Raw genomic sequence first — 23,169 nt, 5'->3', positions numbered from 1 at the left:
TGCCTTTGGACTCATGAGGTGAATCCTCCCCCAGCAACGCTGTCACTGCTGAGCACTAGTAGACAATGTGCCAGAGCCTCCCCCACCACCACTTGACACAGAATTTATAGAAATAGGGAAGGAAAAGCCTTTTTCAAATGTATTAATTAGTGTTTTTTATGCTGTCACGACACAGGGGCTACTGGAGAAATAGATATAATAATAAATTAACACTGAGCTTTGCCAGGCGACAGCATCCAGTCCCATCGATTGCTAATGCCAAAGAGAGGATGCAGCCCTGCAGGCCTGAGTGCTGATAGCTGGGCCGCAGTGTCCTCTTACATTCTCCATCCGTGCACCGATTGTTCACAGCTCAGCATTGGTTACAGTTCATTTAAGCAAGCATACACATGCAGCCAGAAATGAACCCAGTTACGTTACAGATCAGTGCAGCCAGGTTGCCAGGAAAAAGATTTTGGCATTGTACATATCTGCAAACCACAGATATGTTGATGTGAGAAGCTTTCAGCACACCTAGGAATCGGTATGAGGCAAACCAGGCTGGTCACCTGGTAACAAGAGTCACAGTCAGCAGAGGGATGTGGGTGAGGCGAGGGTGGTTGGATGGGTCAGCAGACACTGGACATTCAGCTAAGAGACTGGAGATCATGTCCCGTGTGAAATCTATTAGGGTTTTTTTTTTTTAATTAACCTGTAAATAACAATCACACATCCCTATGTTACTACATCCAGTAGTTTTTTTCTCAAATCTTTACTGAAACTGCATCCAGTAGTAACCCACCATAACCCTAACCCTTTCCTAACCATAAACATGCATTTTTGTTGTCGAAACACATTCGAGTATTTTTTTCGCCTAAACACAACCAAGTCATTTTGGCCTAAATATAACTGTCACAAAATCACAAAAACTGCAACCCAGTTTGTTGTTTTGTGACATTTAGGGAAAATGTGGAGAACAGGTTCAGAACAGAGTTAAGAAATCTTGAGTCACAAATCTGTGGTTCAGAAACCTCGAGATCCAAAGTACCTGAGGTTTGTAGGAACGTACGATGCCAACATTTTATTCCAACAACCTGGTTGATGCAGTGCTTACTAGAGGTGTGATTTTATCCCGATACTTGAGTCACAATATGATATTATTTTTAAGCATTTTGCGATATGGTGAGTATTGGGATACAATATAATGCAACTGTTTAACTGCATTTGGTGTCCACAAAATTAAATTCAATCAAGAATTGTTTTGTCCAATAAGAGAAAATTCTCAGTCTATTCATCTCACTTCAGTCTTTTTATTTCTCCACAATGAGTCAAACCCACAGACTGACCAACAAAGTATTCAGTCAAAGAAGTTTTTTTGAATGAAACATAAAAAAAAGTCTAATTTGCAGCGTTATTTCAACAATTTCCCGACATGATATCCTGACGCACATAGTGCCTCTAGATTCCTTAGATCTTCTAGTTTCATCTATTCAGGATATTCCTAATTATATATATATATATAGTGGGCTCATATTTAGGATATATATATATATATATATATATATATATATATATATATATATCCTAAATATGAGCCCACTACAGCCTCAGGGGGGAAAAATTGTGAAAATACTGACGCTTAAAGAACACTAAATATCGATACTTGGCGGCCATGAATCAATATAATATTGCCACGCAAAATATTGCGATACCGCGCTGTATCGATTCCCCCACCTCTAGTGCTTACTGCATCCAAATTGCTAATCAAATCTCTACAAAGTTGACACCTTCAGCTACATGGACTTAGCATTAATTCATTTCTTTATATAGAAGCTAGAGCGTGCCACACACCCCCTGTTGTGTGCAACTCACACCTGGTCATTGTGCAAAAACTACCCACACAATTAAATAAGTCCACCATCGCATCAGATGTAAACAAATAAAATACCATCTGTTAATGCATACCCTATTACTACTGTATGTATTAGATAGCTGCCACATGTGGGTTGGGTGGCAAACTGAAACAGCCTGTGGGCATCCACTTCAAGTGTTTACCATTTTTATATAATCCACTTATTTTTTAAGCTAAAATCAATATCTTTCTGCACTTTGTCTTCCCCTCCAGGAGGAAGAGAAATGGTGTAGCACAAGAAGGTGACCTGGAAAAGAGGGAGGCTGTCTACAGTAAACCCAGAGGAGTCTACTGCGACAAGTGGCCACCAAGGAAAAGCTGGTGTCAGGGTCTGAGGAAGAGTTTTGGACAGCACACAGACAAGCCTCTCTAGAGGAAAGACACACACTCAACCAGCCATCAATTATTTCAGTAAGCTCACCGGCCATATGGAAATAACAGGAGGGCTCTGGGAACATGTAGCACAATAACATCTTCAGCTGCCAGGGCATTTATACCACATTCAGATCTAACACTTGAAGCGTGTTTAGGATTAACTTATTTGTCTTGAAACTGTTAGATATTTAACATTAAAGGCTTAAAAAAAATTAAGTTTCATACAAAATAGGGCAGGGCGATATATCGATATAGAAAATATATCGATACTTTTTAAAATGTGATATGGAATTAGACCATATTACATATATCGATATAGTTAAAATTTGTGCTGTGATCCTTGCTCCAGGCAAGCAGCTTTATATATAAATGCTGCCCTTACTAGGTTTTGTCATATTTAGTTATTTTGTAATGTTTGTTATTCTTTTCTCATATAAATATATTTATTTCAGAAAAAGATTTCATAGGCTATTTTTATTTAAAATATTTTTTCTTATTTAAATGTGCACTTTATGGAGATTTAATTTTTTTAAAAGGTACTCCTGTTATACAGTATTTATGTTCACTTAAATAAACGGTTTCAATAAAACTACTTGTGACATGTCGTATTTGGCTTTAACTGAACATTTGGTCTCACTTTGTGATAAAAAATATTGGGATATATATCGTATATCGATATTCAGCCTAAATATATCGGGATATGACTTTTGGTCCGTCCATATCGCCCAGCCCTAATACAAAATACAGGACAGATTAGCAACAGGTTGGTCTAATAACTCAATCAAGCAACAGGAACATGTTGGTGGATACTTTGTTTTCTTTACTGTCAGATTTGGACTTCTTAGAAATGATGTTCTGATAAAAGAAATTAACTGCTGTAGGTTCCCAGTGGGTGTCTCATTCTTGCTGATGTCTCTCACACACAGGCTAATGAGAACGGGGGAGAAGTGCTTGGATGAGGTTAACTAAAAGATCTGAGAACCTCCAGAGTCCTTACTGGCCGTGCTCGGAATAATGAAGGCTAATATGCAGATGGGTATGAGCGCCTGGCACAGTACGAACTAATGAGGACCTGGAAACGTGTTCATGTGTCGACTCTGTACAAACACACATTTGTAACAGACTTGTCTCTCTTCAAGTTTCATAATTATGTTTCTTTTTATGTGGGTGACATTAGAATCGTATTTGGAATAAGATGCAAAAATGTAAGTGTGAAAGCTCAATTACAGCAGGGTCCCCATTTTTCCACTGACTTTGCCTTTGATACATTCTTTTCACATCAATTAAGCTTGACTAAGAGCCATGCTAGTAGCTTTGTGAGGCTCTGTTTGACACAGCCGGGTGTTACAATGCTAGTGTCAGGAAGCTAACAAACTCACATTGACTCACAATGCTAACCTGGTGATGATTAGCAGGTGTAATGTATTCTCATGAAGGGGTTCATATGTAAAGCTTTTGTAGTCCAATTCAAATTTTATCTTTTTTTTAGAGACAAAGGAGAACCTTTCGTAGAGGCTGAGTTAGGACCAGTGGTGGAAGAAGTATTCGGATCTCTTACTTCAGTAAAAGTACTAATACCACACTGTGAAATTACTCCACTACAGTAAAAGTCCTGCATTCAAAACTTACTGAAGTAAAAGTACAAAAGTATCAGCTTCAAAATGTACTTAAAGTATCAAAAGTAAAAGTACTCGTTAAGCAGAATGGACCCACTCTGATTGTTAAAAATATTCTAAACATATTATTAGATTATTTCTATTGATGCATTTCTAAAAGCAGTGTTTTAATTCGTAAATATAGGACTAATTCTATCTATTTAACATACAGTTATGAGGTTTAATTAGAAAAATATCTAATCACTTTAAATTGATCATGTTTTTATGTTAAATCTCGACCTGAAACTAAACGTAACTAAAGCTGTCAGCTAAATGTAGTGGAGTAAAAAGTACAATATTTTCCTCAAAATATAGTAGAAATATAAAGTTACATAAAATGGAAATACACAAGTACCTCAAAAGTGTACTTAAGTACAGTACTTGAGTAAATGTACTTTCCACCACTGGGTAGGACTAACATGTTTGCCACGGATGGACCTTTGTTCATTTGTGCATGTTGAACTGACATGAATGGAAAAAAAAACACAATGAAAGATGTCGTGAAATGCAGCGTTTTCAACTCACTTGTGACTGTAACACATTGTTGACATGTAACGGCTGCAAGTGTGCCCTGCTGGAGCCTTCGGACTGGGTTGTGTATACCGTGTTTACGAGATGAGTATCCTCAGAAGTGAAAAATATTCTGAGAGCTCCGACTTTATGAGCTGTGACGTGTATGCTGACGGTTTCAGAAAATGGCAAAGGTCATTGATTGATTGTTAGTTTTCGGTGATTGGTAAGACAATATATTGTTATTTTAGTCGTATAGTTTTTCTTCGTAATTTTACAATACAAAATGTCTTGAGGGAAATGATGATCCAATGGCCAATACACATTAGCATTTCCTGCATTAACATTGCTAACCATTCACTAGCTTGCTAAATTGTTAGCCTCAGTAGCTTCTAGACATGTTGTTGTTGCCCACTGCTCCTTGCGTGGTGCGTTCACTAAAAAAGGATGGGTTAAAAGCAGAGGTTGAATTTCCCCATTGTGGGATTAATAAAAGTAATTAATCTTAATCTTAATCTATCTCAGCATGCCACCCGTGTACACGACCTACATGTCGTATCTACAAATCCACAAATTCCATCTGAAGGCAGCATAGTTACAACTACGGATTTTAAAACCTTGTAAATGCTGTAAAATAGTTAAATTAAGGCACCAAAACCACTTCCCCAAGGTTAGGAAAAAAGATCTGCATATTTATGGATGTCTCTTTCACAGCACATGTCTATGGGAAAAAGTATTTTTGGGCCAAATGGCATCATATAACGGACAGGCAAGTTTTAATCATTCTGTTTGGCCGCGAGGTCAAAAAGGCTTGGTACTCTTCCTGGGGGCTTGGTACAATCTGTCCTGCAAAATGTCCAAATGGCAGGCAGCTTAACTTGCTAGCAGCACATACCCAACACTGTGAGCAAAATGGTATTTGAAATTATGTTTATAGGCTATGATGTTATGATGTTCTTCCAAATGTTGGACAACTTCTGGAATTGGAAAAACTCAATGGGAGTCTTGTTTAGTTTAGAGGCAGTTTCCACAAAAATGTCTAGTGTTTTATTATGCCCAACATTGATGGTATCTTAATAGTTTTTATTTCCTTTTATGAAGCGTGAAGAGAATTTAAATGTAAGTTAGCATTTGAGGGCAGTTCTGCATTGGACAGAAGGAGCCATAAATCTGAGAGCGAGCTACTGGAAACAGCGCCAGGCTTTGAAGACAATTTGATGTAGTGGCCAAACCATTTGGAATTACAACTTCTGGGTCCATCGTATGACGTCACTGGGCCCATAAAGACTTTTTCCTATTGACTTATTATGAAAAACATGTCTGTTAATCCAAAGATATTTCCTGCATCCCAGTAAAAACGCTTTAATATTTAAATCATTATGTCCTTTCTGCCAAACAAACATTCCCCACTTCAAGTGATCAAGTTTGTCAAGTCCACTTCATCTACTTTTAGATGTTATTGTGATGAGCTGATATTAACCCATTTAAGCTGAGAAAGCATTACCGCATTTCTGCCATTAAAACCGGGAAACGGATATGTCGTTTTGTAGTATCTGTAGTTTTTTCCCACTTATTTTCGGTCTCTTGGCCAATGAAATGCATCAGAATATGAGTGTCGCAATGCAACATGGGACTTTTCCAGAACTGAAATCATGGCGAAAGACAACTATAGCGGAGGGAGATCAGGTGTAACAGGTATAAGCTCTCAAATACTTTTTGAATTTAATTTCTATCTGCTACAGAGGCTGAAAAATCTATTATTTAGTAGGAAGCGTTAACACTACTGTTGGATTTCCAGAAAAACTTAAGGTAGGGGGTTATTTTAAAATCGGCCAGAGGCTTTACAGGCATTTTTTCCAGGCGTTTTAGGCCTAAATGGGTTAAAACGCTACAAAACACACTTTAAAAGCTCAATTATGTGGTGCTTCAGCAGATTCTCTAATACACTAAAACACATGGAAGATAAAAACCCTTCACATATAACGACATGGCCTTACACAGAACCTGGTCTCACAGGAATCCGTGAAATAGCCACAGATTCGCTTAACTCAAAATCCGTGGAATAGCCACGGAATCACTCAAATTTCCGTGAAACTGACACGGATTTCGCTACATTGCAAGTAAATGACAGTCATATCCCGTGGCTATTCCATGGATATTTTTTCCTATTGGTTTGTTCCAAGTCACGTGACTTTCAAGGTTCCGACGGTCAGAGCAAAAAACATGGCGGACAGTTCTCTCATTTTTAGTGAAAAAAAAATCAATATTTTGTCTTTGTTTCTTCATAAAAATGGATTTTGATCACATTTCTAGCGAGAAATATATGTTTAATTTTCTAAATATTCACTCAATGAATGTACATAATCACTTTGTATGTTGGAATAGCCACGGGATATGACTGTCATTAACTTGCATTGTAGCGAAATCCGTGTCAGTTTCACAGAAATTTGAGTTATTCCGTGGCTATTCCACGGATTCCTGTGAGACCATGTTGGTTACACAATACTGTTAACCTACTTTCTATCTGTCATCTCAATGCGGTAAGGCAGAATCCTTGCTTGCTTCACTGTAAACTTTGTGTTTAAAGTGAAGCGATTCCACAAACACCTTGAAAACTTCCAGGAATTGAAGGCTGATTCTACAAAGGAGGCGGCGGACACCGAGCTCACAGTACTAGCTCTGTAACAGAAACACCACAGCAGGTACAGCTGCTACTGTTTTCCCACAGCTGCAATATAAAAGTCTGTCAGACATCAAATAAAGAGCTCTTCACTGTGGATTCCACCGGGCTGAACGTCTTCACACTCTGGTGTGGAAAACATAGTTCAGTCACACATTACATCTCTGAGGGGAACTATTCTGTGAAAGTATTTATACCGCTCTCCTAAAAAGGTTTTTTTCTATATGACTCATTAAGGTTGCAGTCTCCAAAAACAAAGGAAAATAAAGCAGACTTTCTGTTTTAATTAAAGGCTGTTTTTTCAGTGCGCTCATACCTTTAATGGATAAACACTAAAGCAGCAAACCCTACCAGTGCCTAAGCCCACAGGCCAAGGTCACCCACTGATTTCAATTTTCATCCACCCTGAGTGCTCGTGCATTTCACACACACACACACACACACACACACACACGCACACACAGCAAACTGATGATGATGATGACGATGATGAAGGGGCATACATCAAGCAATTAAGGACAGGCATTCTAGGTGAAAAGGGCAAAAAACAGATATCACCATGGAACTTCCTTTACTTAAATGAAGACAATTATTCTTTGTATTATACATTTTCTGGAATTTTATGTTTGAATATGCAAAATTATGCATTGTTTTATTAAATAAGCAAGAGTTTGAATACATTTCCAGAACATAAATATGACCATTGGATACATTTGTTGACAAATTAGAGTCAAAGGTTTTCACAGAAGGAATTTCAGATATATCTTGTTATCACCCCATAATCCTGAAAACAAATTTTGCATAAATTCAGAATAAAATGTTCTATGATTCAGGTTATGAATGATGCATAAACAAACCCCTCGGTGAGAAGCTTCAGAATACAGATGGGGATCAAACTTGAAAGTTTGGAGTATCTACGTGCAACTGAAGTAGAACTTTTTGGCTCAGAGTCAGAAAAATATTTTTTTAAGGAAAACTGTATAAGAACTCCATACATTTTGAATGGGGTAAAATGTTAAACTAACAGAAATCATCATGACTCTCTAGATTAAGACATTTATCTTTTGTATGACATGTTTTCTGAAATTCAGTGTTGAATGAAATATGCAAATGAGACATTTTCTAATGCTAACTGTGAATTTAGGAGAAATCTACTGCTAACCTACCGCAAACAGACAACGACATGTAGTGACATGAATACCTAAATGTGTATTTTGGATGTTTTCTTCCCACTAGTCTGAAAGAAAACATGTTATGGAAGCATCTTAATCTTAAAAAAAAAATGTTTCAGCCTGGAGTGTCTCTCCTTACACACTGAACAAACACATGGGTCTTTCACTTTCACTGTATAAAGAAAAGCCCTTCCTGCAGATGGTAGCTCGACAGTGATCACAATCAATCAGTATGATGTCAAAATTGTTGCAGTAAGAGAAGCCTCTGTTTGTTCTCTGAGTTCAGCTGTTGCTAACATAATGATGAGCGAATGACGTCCAGACTCCACGTTAAACTGTTTGGGACATATTTTAACAACACTACCGTAGCCACACCTGCATACACAAAAACCTGCACACATACACACAAGGATACAAACACACATAAACACACACGATGCTGATTTCTTCCCCCCTCCGCCTTACTCAAGTGATTTCCCAGAGGGTCTGAAGGAGCTGGGAGCTGTTGACATGTCCTCTTTTTCAGTAGCTGGGTCGCCGCTCTGGTATGATTACCAAAGCCCACGTGAAGACGTGTTACAGCCGTCAGCACATTTAGCAACAAAAAGTGGGCAAGGGAAGGAGAAGTGATGCTGAAGTTGCTAATTTGCAACATGCAAACCACAGAAAACATGCAAATACAATAGGACGTTACACCAAGTTGAAACTTGTTCTTTTCACTCCTTCTTCAGAGGAAAACACACCCAGGCAAAAAAAAAAAATCCATTGTTAAAGAACAGGTATTGGCACATTTATGGAAACAATTTGTCATCTATTTTCTCCTTTCACATAACTGGAGAAAAAGCTATTTTGCTGCAAGATTCAGCAGTTGCAGAGGTACAAGAGGATGAAATGCAACGCAGCCACGTGACTCTGTGCACTGTAATAAATTATTCTGTAGTCATTTCATTTCACTTAATATATTTGATAAAATGTATTAAATATAAATGTGTCCTTGATTTTGAGGCAGTTGTTTAAGTATCTTTAATATAAAAATGTTTGAGATGGAATCTACTTATTTGATCACATTAAATATAATCTTTATGTGTATGTAATTCTAAATCAAGAGAATTTTGAATGAATCCAACACAATAGAATAAGTCCGTTTTTAATTGACAGGCACTTCCTGTTAAGTTATTAACTCAACTTGTAACATAGTTAGATTTAATTAATAATATTGCGTGCAATCTTTTGCCTCAATTTTATTGAGTAGCTATTGTTTATCTTTTTTTACAGTGTGTTGTTGCTGTGTCCTGTGTTGTCACAGGCCCATTGCTGGCTTTTAACGCTGATAAAGTTGCTTACAAAACATAACATGAATGCACACGAGGGCAGTTGAACTGCTCAGCAACATTGCACGCAGCCTCAAGCCAATTCGGTCGCAGTTTCGAAATATCATCACACCGTTAAAGCAAACCCACCAAAGTGAAACTGCTTTCTCTTTGCTGAGTAGACGACTCGAGTCATTCATCAGGGGTTAGGAACAAAAAGAAGGGACGCTACAGTCATTTGTTGCATGTCATTCATGTACTCGCTGTTTTTGAAGGTGCAGCGCTGCAGAGTCATTTTGAAGTCATCCTTCAAGTAAATTCAAAGGAACAATTCAGCCCTGTGTCTCATGAATGAGGGATTAGACGACTTGAACAGGGTACAATGAGCACCACTTGAGGCAGACACGAAGCTATCGCTTGTTTAAGTTGGACACAGAGTCATTCTAAAGCAGTGAGAGACATGTTTGTTTTGGATTTTTATGGCTTAAAAGGGAAAGTTCACTCCAAACTAAAAAAATACACATTTGTTCTCTTTCATGTATTTCTATTGATCAGTCTAAAATGTTTCGTCGTGAGGTGTCGAGCGTTCAGCCGTAGAGACATTTATTCTCTCAAATGTAATGGAACTATATGGTACATAGAAAAAATTACATTTCAAAAACTTCCTACATAAAGCAGCTTACATATAAGGCCTTCGGACCAAAGCTTTCTGGAAATTCCCTGAGAGGAAGTGCCCACTGGGGAGCTCCCCCAAGACCTGCTTACTTTTTTTCTGTTTGCATCCACACCACCAATAGAAACACTGATGTGACTGTTACCAGTGGTGTATTGACTGTGTCTGACCAATAAATGAACACTTATGCCTCCAGGCCTTTATACACAATACAGACCAGACACTTTCATCACATACACTTCCTCTTGTGCTGGAAGTGCCGACCCTGAAAAAGGAGATGAAAAAGTTCCTCAAAACGGCGTTCTGAGAACCATGACAGTTCCTATTTCTTACTGTCGGAACACAATAAAAAGGAGGGTTCTTAGAAAAATGAAAATGTTCCTCCAGTCTGAAAACAGCTATAGTTACATATAGTTCCTTGATCCATATATATATAGCACTATAGATAAGAATAAAAATATATGGATTTTTACTTTTGGGGTGAACTTTCCCTTTAAAACATAAGAAACCCTGATGCCCAATGATGTCACAACAACCATCATTAAATCACAACCATACAGTTACTACTACAGTCATACTGACAGATAAAACATACACACCAACGTAAACAACAAACCCCTATTCCTACTTTTTTAATCATAAATCTAATTTTCCTGTTAATTATTTAACAATTTTTCAACAAAATACTAAATAATTTTCCTGTCTGTTAACTAGAGCTGGGAAATCTCTAAAAAATGTATTTTGTCTTAACTGCCCAAAACCACAAAATATATCCAAATTTCAATATTAAAAGCAGAAGAGAATGTTACAAGTCCTCACATCTGAGAAACTGCAACCAGCACATGCTCATTTGTATATGAATAATCAATAACCAGCAGTGTTGCTGTTAATTAATTACTTGCTGTTGACTGATCAATAATCATTTCAGCAGTTGTTTTAATGTCAGACACCTCAGACACGGAAACTCATGATAATAGGTCAGCAGAGGTGGAGATCTGGGATCAGAGCAGACAGCCCTGTCTGCACCCTGGGTTAAATTAGGGCTGGGCGATATGGACCAAAAGCCATATCCCGATATATTTAGGCTGAATATCGATATACGATATATATCCCAATATTTTTATCGCAAAGTGAGAGCAAATGAGTTTGATTGAGACCGTTTAAGTGAAAAAAAAAAATTAAAAAACGGGTCCACGAAGTGCACATTTAAATATAAAAATATCTTAAATAAAAATAGCCTATGAAATAAAATAGGCCAATCTTTTTTTCTGAAATAAGTATATTTATATGAGAAAAGAATAACGAACATTACAAAAACTACATATGACAAACCCTAGAAAGGGCAGCATTTATATATAAGGAAAGAAAAAACATTTTGATAGGATTTATATATAAAGAAAGGAAAAAAATGAAACTATATCCATATATTTTCTATATCGCTATGTCGCCCAGCCCTAGGTTGAATCCCTTGACTCTGGAAAGATCCGAAATTGATTGCAGACCACTTTGGTCTCCTTAACAGGTCCCTGGTTGGACCCCGAACCCCAGTTTGTAACGCACTACGGTTAAATGTCCTACATGGGGTGTGAGGATCCAGCATTTTACGACAGGTGCATGACACAGATCTATGGCATATGATTGAGGTGCATTTTACTGCACCTTCCACTTCCACGGTGCAAAGTGCGTGCCCGCGCGCCTGTGTAAAGTGGTTAAAATCCAGTGCAACTGCAGAGCAGTCAATATCCTGGTGTGGCCGAACAACAACAATAAAACACGGCGGGGAAACACGTGCACTGACATCCATCTGCAATGCACAAGCAGCTCCACTTCCCCATATTTACACCAATAAGCCCCGCGCGAGCCATGACTAAACATTAATGCACTCGCGATGAGATCATCTTAAAAGTTTCACTTACCCAAATGAGTGCTCGGGCGTGTGTGAGCCCCTTTAAAGCCTTCCAGTCTGACGGGATCCAGCAGGAGGAGGGGGGTGTCCCGCTCGGACGCACGGCGCCTGTTTGATTCACTCTACTCACAGCCGATTATTAATACAGACTCGCACTACGCGGACACGCTCCTGTGCGAGAAGTGTGGCAGGATCAGCTGCTGACCTGAGATGTGTCCCATGTGTCACACCCTCTCTTCCGGAAAACGCGGACGGACGGAGCAGCCCACTCTCCAGTGAAGACACCCAGCGGCTGAGTGTACACACACACAGCCCGCAGCTGGCTCTTGGTGCACCACTGCAATGTGCAGAAGAAGAGCCGCTCACACACTTTAGATCGCTTTGGAGCACGTCGACTGCACACGGATAACCCCAACTTTTATTATTCGACAAGAAATGAATCCACGGGTCCTAAAATCCGCCCTGTTTCCGCTGCATGACCAATACCGTGCCATTACTATGTACTTCTACAACCGTTTCTCATTTATAGTATTAAATACAGCACTATGCATGCATTAAATTAGATTTCTAATAGAACTCTCCATACTGCTTTTAAATAAAGATTGCATTTTCCAAACAATGGCTTAATGCAGCAGGAGCGCAGCTAGCGCCCCTGCTGGCCATTTGTCTCTATTTCCCAATTGGGAAAAATTGAAATGAACGTCTCAGTAATTAGTGAAGATAAGCAGAACGGTCATTTGTGACTGCAGAGGGTAACAATCTAATTACTGACTCCTCTCCTCCATAGCCCACTGAACATGTTGTAGGTAATAAATAAATCAGCTACGGCCATTGCAATCAATTACATTAGCAGATAGATACGTTTAACCTTTATTTCCCCATAGGGATATTTGCTGAGAAGTGCTGCTTATACCTCAGATTCACATACATTTACAGCTCAGAGTGAATTATAGTGCAGTACTGTTAGACGCTGAGCAGCTCCAGTGGAGCGATACATAATGGAGATTGGATTCAGAGAGAAATAAAAGAGCCGTCACATTGGTGCCATTCTTCTGTGTTCTCATTATATGATGCTAGATATACACTAAGATTAAATGTCCTCACCGTTTGTGTTTTAAGACTTGCTTGGAGTGATGATTTGTGTCAGTTACCTAGTTAAAAATTCTGCTTCATCTACTCATTTTCCCTCTGGGGGTTTCACACTTACACCATAACCGGTTTCCAGTTGTGATATCACAAGAGCATGCTCTTCCCTTCACACCTTAAACTCAGACTGAAGGTGAGAAACAGATTAATTCAAAAACAGCCTTCAAGTGTCAAACTGTACACAGACATCATTCTGCATTTTGACACATCCAAATGAGGTAACCATACGTTTGAGTCATTTTTGAGTGGAAGGGAAATTCAAATATAGCAGTAACCAAATATATGCTCCATAACTGAGTCAACTGTACAGCTTGAATGAACATGTTTACAGCCTGGTACAAAGAGGATTTTGTCAATGTCAATCAAATTCTGGTGGAAGCCCTGTGAAGGCAATCCAAGCTCAGGCTGAATTTCACTCTGGAAGTCATGTAGAACACCATTAAAGCCTCCAGGAACATCCTAAGTCCAGATATCCTACTGAATAGAAAATATGTCAGCTTTATGGAAATTTGAAATGTAAATATTTACAACAGTCTCCCATTGCATAGAGTCTCTGACATGTTTTTGACATTTTGAAGCAAAAGTCCAGACAAATATTGCATTGAGTCCACAGTTCACCCTATTCATATTCAATGGAAGTCATAGAATACACAAGCAAGTGCTCCAGACCAGTCACACTCCATGGTTATATATATATATATATATATATATATATATATATATATATATATATATATATATATATATATATATATATATATATACACACTACAGGCCAAAAGTTTGGAAGCAAGAAAAAAAAAAAGATCATAGTTTCATTGCTATGCTTTGCAACAAAATAAAGGTGATTATTATATAAAGAGTCACTTATTAGAACACATTTTTTACTATAATTATCAAGTCTCTGGGTTTTTATTGCTTAGATTTTGTGTATCCTTCTTTCTATAATGTATAAATCTGTACTCTTGTTTGTTTACTCAGCTGCTTAAAGTTGAGCCATTTCTGTGGTAGTTTGTCAGAGATATGAACACTGTTGAGAGTTGTTTGGATTTTTATAGGCAAACTCTCAAAAGCCAAAGAGCTAAAGTGAATAATTCAAACTGTGATTTGTTCTTTTACTTTTGCACTGAAGTTGTGACTCTTCCGAATCTTCTCAACCCTAAAACTAAGACTTTCTTTTCTTTTCTTAACATTTGTTCAGCAATGGTCTGGTAATATCAATGTATACCTAAAGGTCAATTAAGGAAAATGGTTCAATTCAATAAAGGTAAAGTATGATCATGCAGTAAACACATCCAAAAATCCAAAGAATCCATACTGGTTTTTAAGAAAGCCATTGTGAACAGAGCATTTAAGTTGCTTCCAAACTTTTGGCCTGTAGTGTGTATATATATATTATTTTACATGTGTTCCCATATTTACCCATGGCTTCTTTCCTCAGCAGCGATGGATAACTTCAAAATAGGCTAATATTTTAAAATGCTGAGCAAAATATGTTTCTAAGTGAGTTTATACATAATTCCATGATTCCATCACATGTGTTATTATGCTTTTTTTTTTTTATTTAACATACACAAATATTATTTTTGACAACTTCATAACCTCATAGCAGACACATTTTGCATGCCTCCTGTGATCTCTGGCGCCTCCCTCAGGGGGACCCGGACCCCTGATGTAACATACAGCAACAACTGTATGGGGATGGAGTGTGTGTCAGTAGGACACTAACACATGCTGACTATTGTAGCAGGTCTATGTCAACATGATTCAGTCTCTCTGTATAAAATATGTTTCATAATCCAACAGAACCCCCCCCCCCCCCCCCCCCCCCCCCCACACACACACACACACACAGAATACCCCAACTTTTTATATAACAAAGTATGAAAAATGTTCAACGCAAAAAAAAAAACTATTATTCTTAGATTATTACTATTTCATTATAATTATTATAATGCTGACCCATTAAATAGCATTTTAGGGTTTTACTTAATGAAGTGGGGCTAACTTTTTCCTTTTTTATTTATTTATTATATATATATTGTCATGGAAAATATATTATATATATAATATTATTAATTATACCATTGTTTTCTTCAATTTCTTGTTAATTTTAATGCCTGGTACAACTAAAGGTACATTTGTTTGGACAAATATAATGATAACAACACATACACAATAGCTTTTAAGAGTTTAATTTAAGAGCTGATATCTAGCCATTTTCCATGGATTTCTTGTTCTTATCAAGAAAACCATGGAAAATGGCTAGATATCAGCTCTCCACGACTGTTTATATTAGCTATTTTATGCATTATTCCATAAATGAAGAGACTGATTCTTTGGTTTGTAAAATACACCCTCAAATTGTCTTTTTTCTCTGACCAAAGGCTAGACAAAACAAAAAACTGAACAAAAAATGTATCCACTCAAGTAAATCCTCACATTTGAGAAGGAACCATCAAACGTTTGGCATTCGAGATAGTTGCCATTTCCTTTTCTAATTGATTATTTGAAATTACACGGCTAAAGAACTAATCCTCATGTCATACAGAGCAGTAAAAAGTACAATATTTCCCTCTGAAATGTAGTCGAAAGTCTAAAGTAGCATGAAAAGAAAATCCTTAAGTAAGTACAGTATCTGAGTAGCTTAAACAACCACTGGACTGTATATTAAACTGTTCCTCAGTGGTTCTAGTGGGGACTTCGCCTTCCCTGTCGTGGCCGTGAGGGAAGTTCATCGTAAGTTCATGTAGTTTCTTGGCAACCGCTTCATCCTCACAGCACAGCGCTGGCTGACACTGTGGGATAAGAGGCAGAATGTCCTCCCTCACAGCACTGTCCCCCTAAAATTTCAAGTATTTTCCAGCTTTTTCTGTCTCAAGGCACTTTTTTAGATGTGTGTCCTCGCAGAGTCCGCAGCAGAGCCAGCAGCCTCTGCTTGTTCTCATATCACTGAGTCACAGTGTAAATCAGCGGCACACAGCCTTGTATGTGCATAGTGAGATCGGCCACATCAGACGGATCGTTATGAGGTCTGTGACTCCTGCTGCTGTCAGAACTTTATCCTGGTTTGACTTTAATGATAACTTGTGTGGGCGTCCCAGAGGTCTTGTTATTTCACCTGCACAAAGTCCAGGGCCTCGAGGTTTACTCAGTGTCTAATCTTTTAGTCTGTAATCAGCAAAGATATAACAATATTCATTGTCAAATAATCCTCATCCAAGCATTTTACTTTACAGTGCTCGCTGCCTAAAGAGAGCACAAAATATAGTGCATAACTTGACCATAGACTGTATAAATAATGAACCTGGTCTCACAGGATTCCGTGAAATAGCCACGGATTCGCTTAACTCAAAATCCGTGGAATAGCCACGGAATCACTCAAATTTCTGTGAAACTGACACGGATTTCGCTACAATGCAAGTTAATGACAGTCATATCCCGTGGCTATTCCAACATACAAAGTGATTATGTACATTCACTGAGTGAATATTTAGAAAATAAAACATATATTTCTCGCTAGAAATGTGATCAAAATCCATTTTTATGCAGAAACGAAAAACACGGATTTCGCTACAATGCAAGTTAAAGACAGTCATATCCTGTGGCTATTACATGGATATTTGTTCCTATTGGTTTGTTCCAAGTCACGTGACTTTCAAGGTTCCGCCGGTCAGAACAAAAAACATGGCGGACAGTTCTCTCATTTTTAGTGAAAAAAATCAATATTTTGACTTCGTTTCTGCATAAAAATGGATTTTGATCACATTTCTAGCGAGAAATATATGTTTTATTTTCTAAATATTCACTCAGTGAATGTACATAATCACTTTGTATGTTGGAATAGCCACGGGATATGACTGTCATTAACTTGCATTGTAGCGAAATCCGTGTCAGTTTCACGGAAATTTGAGTGATTCTGTGGCTATTCCACGGATTTTGAGTTAAGCAAATCCGTGGCTATTTCACGGATTTCTGTGAGACCAGGTTGAAATAATGGACGTAGTGACCGTGACGTCACCCATTGGTTTGTGGCCCGTTGGAAGCATCGAGTTCAGCGTTACACTCGTAGCCATCTTGTGTCGCCATCTTGTTTCCGATACGGGGAGCAGACCATATCTGGACTGTGGAGGAGTGAGAGGGATCTGATCACTGACTACAGCCTCTCTACACCTCAACCTGACTGAGAGAAGTTGATGCTAATTCATGTTAGCATTAACTGGGATGTTAGTTTTGGCAAAAACAAAAACAAAATGTACGTTACTTACCTCAGAAAACTGAACAGCGTTATTGACACGTTGCCGTGGATACGCATTGTTCTGCTTCTCTCCTGATGACGGCTCACCTTGTTAGTGACCTGTCAATCAAAGGTAGCCACGCCCCAAATCATACGATTCTTTATCTTCTATTTTCTTCTAAATTGGGCCATTATTTACACTATTAACGTCAAATTGTCTTAAAGAAGTTTTTTTTTTTTACTAGCGATTGAGACCATAGTGTTGTCCTAAAAAAAAAAATTGAGGTAATAATCAAGTGAAAAGTTTTCTCATTTTGCATTGAAATTAATGGACAGAAATGTTTTTGCAGCTACACTTAGCTCCCCCTGCTGGAATTTTCGGTAGAATGCAGCTTAAGGCACTTCCTGGTTTGCCTCCCTGCTCAGACCCGGAGGTTGCCGCCTGGACTTGACACAAGATGTTTGAACTGCTGCCATCAGGCAGACGGTTCAGGACACACAAAGCAAGAATAATAAGACTCAAAAACAGTTTTTACCCCTCAGCCATCAAGGCCTTAAATGATGCCATGAGGACTTGTATGTAACTTGTAATGTAGTTGTTTGATATGTTCTTTTCTTTGCTTATGTTTGTTTGTTGTGCATACATTTTTTCTCCTGTTTTCTTACATTTCTACTATTTATTAATGATCTCTTTTATGTATTTATTTTAAATCTTGCACTGACAAGGAATGCACTTAATTTCGTTGAACATGTGACAATGATAATAAAGATATTATATTCTATTTCCATACTACCACTGTTCTGATATGTTGCTGTGACTTTACCAAAACACCCAGTTCAATTACAGGAAGTTTTTCAGTCTATTATTAGACATACGATAAGACGGGCCTTCACTGATCCCCAGAGGGAAAATTCAAATTCAATTTTGCAGCAGAACAGAGGCAGCAATAAGTACAGAACAGTACAAATAAAAAAACAAATAGAATCAGAGGTATATACAACCAAATAAGAAGAATTCAACTAATATGATAGTAGATTACAAGAGTGATTAAAGACAAGAGTTACTGTTAAAGTTAAAGTGACACATTACAAGTCAAAGTGAGGGTATGATTAATAGCACAGAGTCTAATAAAGGTAAACAGTGTGCTGTGATAAGCAATGATCATTAGTGTTGTCTGTATTGACAGAACAAAGTAGAAATATAAACTAGTATATGACGTTAAATACAATATAACAACTTACTGTTGTATGATTTAGGGTCGTTTAAGGAGTCTCCCTAATGTGGTTCTCACTCTTGTCTTCACTTGTAACACGTTGAATTGTGCGTCAAATCTGTCAACTTTTCACATAAAGTACTCTTATTTGTCTACTACAAATAGCAATATTTGAAACTTCTCCAACTAATTATCTATAAAAGCAAAAGCGTCTGTGTGTGTGTGTGTCTAGGGAATATCTGTTTCTGCCGTTTCGTATGTGGCTTGCGCATAGCATATCATTATTTACGTAGGACGTGCTGCGGCATTGCACTGTTTCGGATCGGACGCCTTTTAGGGGAGCTCCGCCCCATTGTGTGATAGGCCTACACCTGGTCAGTAACACAATTCACTCTGGATTTACACCCTGACTCATCTCATCTGTAAGTCTATTTAGCCTATCTATCTTTAGGAGTTTTAAAGTGCGCTACAAGGTTCGATTTTCCAATAATATTTGAAAAGTTTCCAGCGAATATCAATGTTCAATGTGTATGTGCTGGATGGTGTGGTACCTTATGAAAAGTAAGTGTTTTATGGAGTTGCAGATGTTGTTGTAGCGCAATTAGCATGCTAAGCGAAGATTTAGCTTTATTCACTTCTTATGTTGCATTATTATGTAATTCAGGGATGACATTCATGTTGCTCAGCGTAATGCCCATAATCATTTGATATGATATACTTACATGTAATATAGTATATTAGCTAATTGGGTTCATGTTAATGTACTTTTAGTGCAGCATACTGTGTAATGTGCTATCACACGATTAGCATGCTAAGCGGAGATTTAAGCCCTTTCTTCTGCCTCAGTTTGATCCATTGAAAACAGTAAAAACAAAACTTTATTAACTGACAGCTAAGCACAATACAGACAGAAAGATAGCGTTTCTGTGTTATAATCTCCCACTATACGAATACATACTTCCTACTAGCACTACACTAGTGTAACAAAATTCAATAACTGATGTCAAATAAAAGCAGTTTCATTGTTACAACCTGCCCCACTACTGGAGTAAGTTGTAGCAAGAAGAATAAAGAATACAGAATAACGACAAATGAACATAAAAAACCCTGCCACATACAGTGATGACCAATCCATAGGAAGATCTAACTCGCTAACCTGTACCTGTCAGTCTGCTGCCTCAGTTGAGTCATGCTCTTGCTGTGCGTTGACACTTTTTTCCCTGCAGTGACAGGAGGGCAGCTGTGTGGAAGCTCATTCTCTGAAGCTTTGTCATTTATTGCATATCTGCCCAGCGTTATACAGACAGACAGATAGACCTTTCTGTCTTTTTCATGCTCATTTGATGCAAATTTTAGCACGTGTGCAATACACTGTGATCAGTTGTTCTCACCAGATGTCTTGTCATGCTGTGAAAAGGAGTAAGACAGATAGAGAAAATGTGTTAGGTTCTCACTGGAGCTAAGTTGTGTTAAAAGTAACCCCACACCTGTCAGCCAATGTTCCACTCGCTGTAGCTACATGGTGATTAGCATAGATGAAATACTTCACATTTTACCTATGATACTACTCTCTAATCTTATACTGCCCTAAAAAGCATAACTGCAGTAACTACATTTTTGTTTGAAATTGAGTTATAACTTAAAATTAACTCCTTGATGTCTGTTTTATATTGTGACAAAGTTTTTGATTTCAATTTTGCTTTATTTCATAGGAATAATGATATAAAAATTGCAGTAACTACAAAATCCAGAAAACAAGTGACATAACATTATAAAAAGACCAAATTATAACATTACTTTATAATATTAAGTCTAAAATACACAAATCTTTGAATAGAGTTGTTAAACACTTAAAATAATAATAATAATAATAATAATAATAAAATATATATATATATATATATATATATATATATATATATATATATATATATATTTAAAAAGAAAGAAGACAACAACATTATAGTTACTATATAGTTATACAACATTATAGTTATTATATAGCGCAGTAACTACATTTTTTGGGGTCAAAGGTCAAATAAATCATCATGATTTTTTAGCATAAAAATTACATAATCAATACATGGAGAAATAAGTGTCATATTACTTTTCCTACCTATAACTAATTTGGCTTTAAAATACGTTAAACTTTAAAGCAGTTTTCTCAGTTTTACCCTTTGAGTAGTTACTGCAGTTAGGCTCTGTAGGGAAGTATAATAAAGCATAGTATGTATATAGTATGATGTAATAAGGTATCATATAGTATAAGATGTAAGATATATATTCAATTTAAAGGCAAATTTAGAAGAAAATGATCCCTTTGTGCCTGTGTGACCTTTCCATTTCTCCATTACTGTGTTTCCTCAGCTGTGCTGTGTGTGTGTGTGTGTGTGTGTGTGTGTGTGTGTGTGTGTGTGTGTGTGTTCCACTGGGATGGTGTCCCCCGCTGACTCTCCCTATCCAGCATCCCTCTGAGGCTCAGTGTGGAAATAACAGCCTGGTACTAATGAGATCCTCTTCTATTTCTCCTGCAGCTCTTGGGATCCCACCTTCACTCCGGGAAGTTCCCCTGGAGCGGGTGTGTGTCATCCTTACATGTGAGATCTGAGGAAGCATGACGGGGCACTTATGACTGTTTGGTAATAATTGCTCGGCAGACAGGCAGGTGGAGGTCTATGTGACGGTGTTTATGCAGACAGCTTAAGAAAATAAAAGGTTTCTGACTCACGCAAAAGTCTGTTTGATTGTCCTGCTCTGATGAGGCTGATCGCTCTGTGTCAACAGTGTGTGTCTCCAGACTCCTCAGGTTGGTTTTCATTACACAAGAGAAACAGTTCCCACTTTAGCTTCACACACACAGGTAAGGTGGTGTACTATCCCCCCCTGCTGGTTCAACAGGTGCAATGCACACTGTGTTGCAGCTTCTCTCCATTGATTTAATGCACTTCTGACAGGATGACACTCCAGCGGCTGGGCTGATCAGATGAGTCACACTCATGTACTCTTTTAGATTTTAAATCTGAGTGCTTTAGTACATTCCCCGAGGCTATCCACTCTGGAATATTAAACCTCTGGCACTCCAAGGTACAGTTCGTTTTTAGTTCACGGCTGTCTTTTCAATTATCTATGTTACTTTGAATATTTTACTATGATTAAGTTATTTGACTTCTGATTTGCAAACCCCTTGCATTTTAAATATGTATCATTTTAGCTTTTTTATTACAAGCATGGTCCTCTGTGTATTGTGATGTTTTATGTATACAGTGTTAAGAAAAAGTATGAGCAGATGCTTCTTGTGAATAGCAATCTCAAAAAGTTTGAGTGTTTTTTACAGGTCAAAGTATCTCTACACCTCACTTACATCTCATTTTATTGTTAGGACTCCAGGTTTGCTAATTCCTGACTCAAATTAGCTCTTAATGGAGTCAGTAGCCAAAGGGTTCCCTTACTTTTTCCACCATCACTTTGAATGTTTAATGGATGTGTTCAATAAAGACATGAAATATTATAATGTTTGTGAGGTATTAGGTCAAGCACATTGCGTTTTTCTATACTTGGGACTTAGATGCAGATCAGATCACATTTTATGACAAATGAATGCAGAAAACCAGGTAACTTCAAAGGGTTCACATACTTTTTCTTGCCACTGTATGTGATTTATTATTATTATTACTACTACTACTATTATTACTTTTGCACTGCAATAGTCTGGCGACCTGTCCCAGCGTCAGCCTGGATCAGCTCCAGGCCCCCGTGACCAGTGGTGGAAAGTAACCAAGTACTATGCAAAGTGCAATTTCTAGTTACTTGTACTTTACTTGAGTATTTCCATTTTATGTAAAGGTGTAAAGGTAAATATTGGACTTTTTACTCCACTACAATTAGCTGCCAGCTTTAGTTACTTTTCAGGTTGAGATTTAGCATAAAAAACATGATACATTTAAAGTTGTTTTTTTATTTTATTAAACCTCATAATAAGTCTATTAAGTAGTTAAAATGAGCCCTATCTTTACAAAGTTAAAACACTGCTTTCATACAGGTGCATTTCAATAAATTAGAATATCATAGAAAAGTTTATTGATGTCAGTAATTCAATTAAAAAAAGTGGAAATAACACATTATATAGATCCATTACACACAGAATGAAACATTTAATGTCTTAATTAATTATTTAATTTCTTCTAATTATAATGATTATGGCTTACATTTAATGAACACCTACAATTCAGTGCCTTAAAAAATTGGAATATTATAAAAAGACCAATTTTTTAAAGTATGTTTAATATGGGAATGTTGGCCTCTGAAAAGTTTGTCCATCTATATGACTCAATACTTGGTTGGGGCTATTTGACTTGACGCATCTGGCAAAGAACTCCATCTCTCTAAAATGTTTCAAAAGA

The 23,169-nt window shown here is 37.5% G+C and overlaps 1 protein-coding gene across 2 annotated transcripts in view; it reads right to left on the bottom strand.

The window, feature by feature from the left end:
- The window catches only part of camkk1a (calcium/calmodulin-dependent protein kinase kinase 1, alpha a), a 93,610-nt gene extending 80,863 nt beyond the window's left edge, over positions 1-12,747 (bottom strand). For both annotated transcript variants that reach the window (XM_059351140.1, XM_059351141.1), the window contains exon 1: positions 12,183-12,747. The gene's annotated coding sequence lies outside the window, so the exon portion shown is untranslated. The remainder of the gene's footprint in view (positions 1-12,182) is intronic.
- Between the last annotated feature and the right edge of the window lie 10,422 nt (positions 12,748-23,169).

This window comes from Centropristis striata, chromosome 15 (genome assembly GCF_030273125.1).
Source record: "Centropristis striata isolate RG_2023a ecotype Rhode Island chromosome 15, C.striata_1.0, whole genome shotgun sequence".
NCBI classification, from domain to species: domain Eukaryota; kingdom Metazoa; phylum Chordata; class Actinopteri; order Perciformes; family Serranidae; genus Centropristis; species Centropristis striata.
This window is presented reverse-complemented; position numbering and strand designations above follow the sequence as displayed.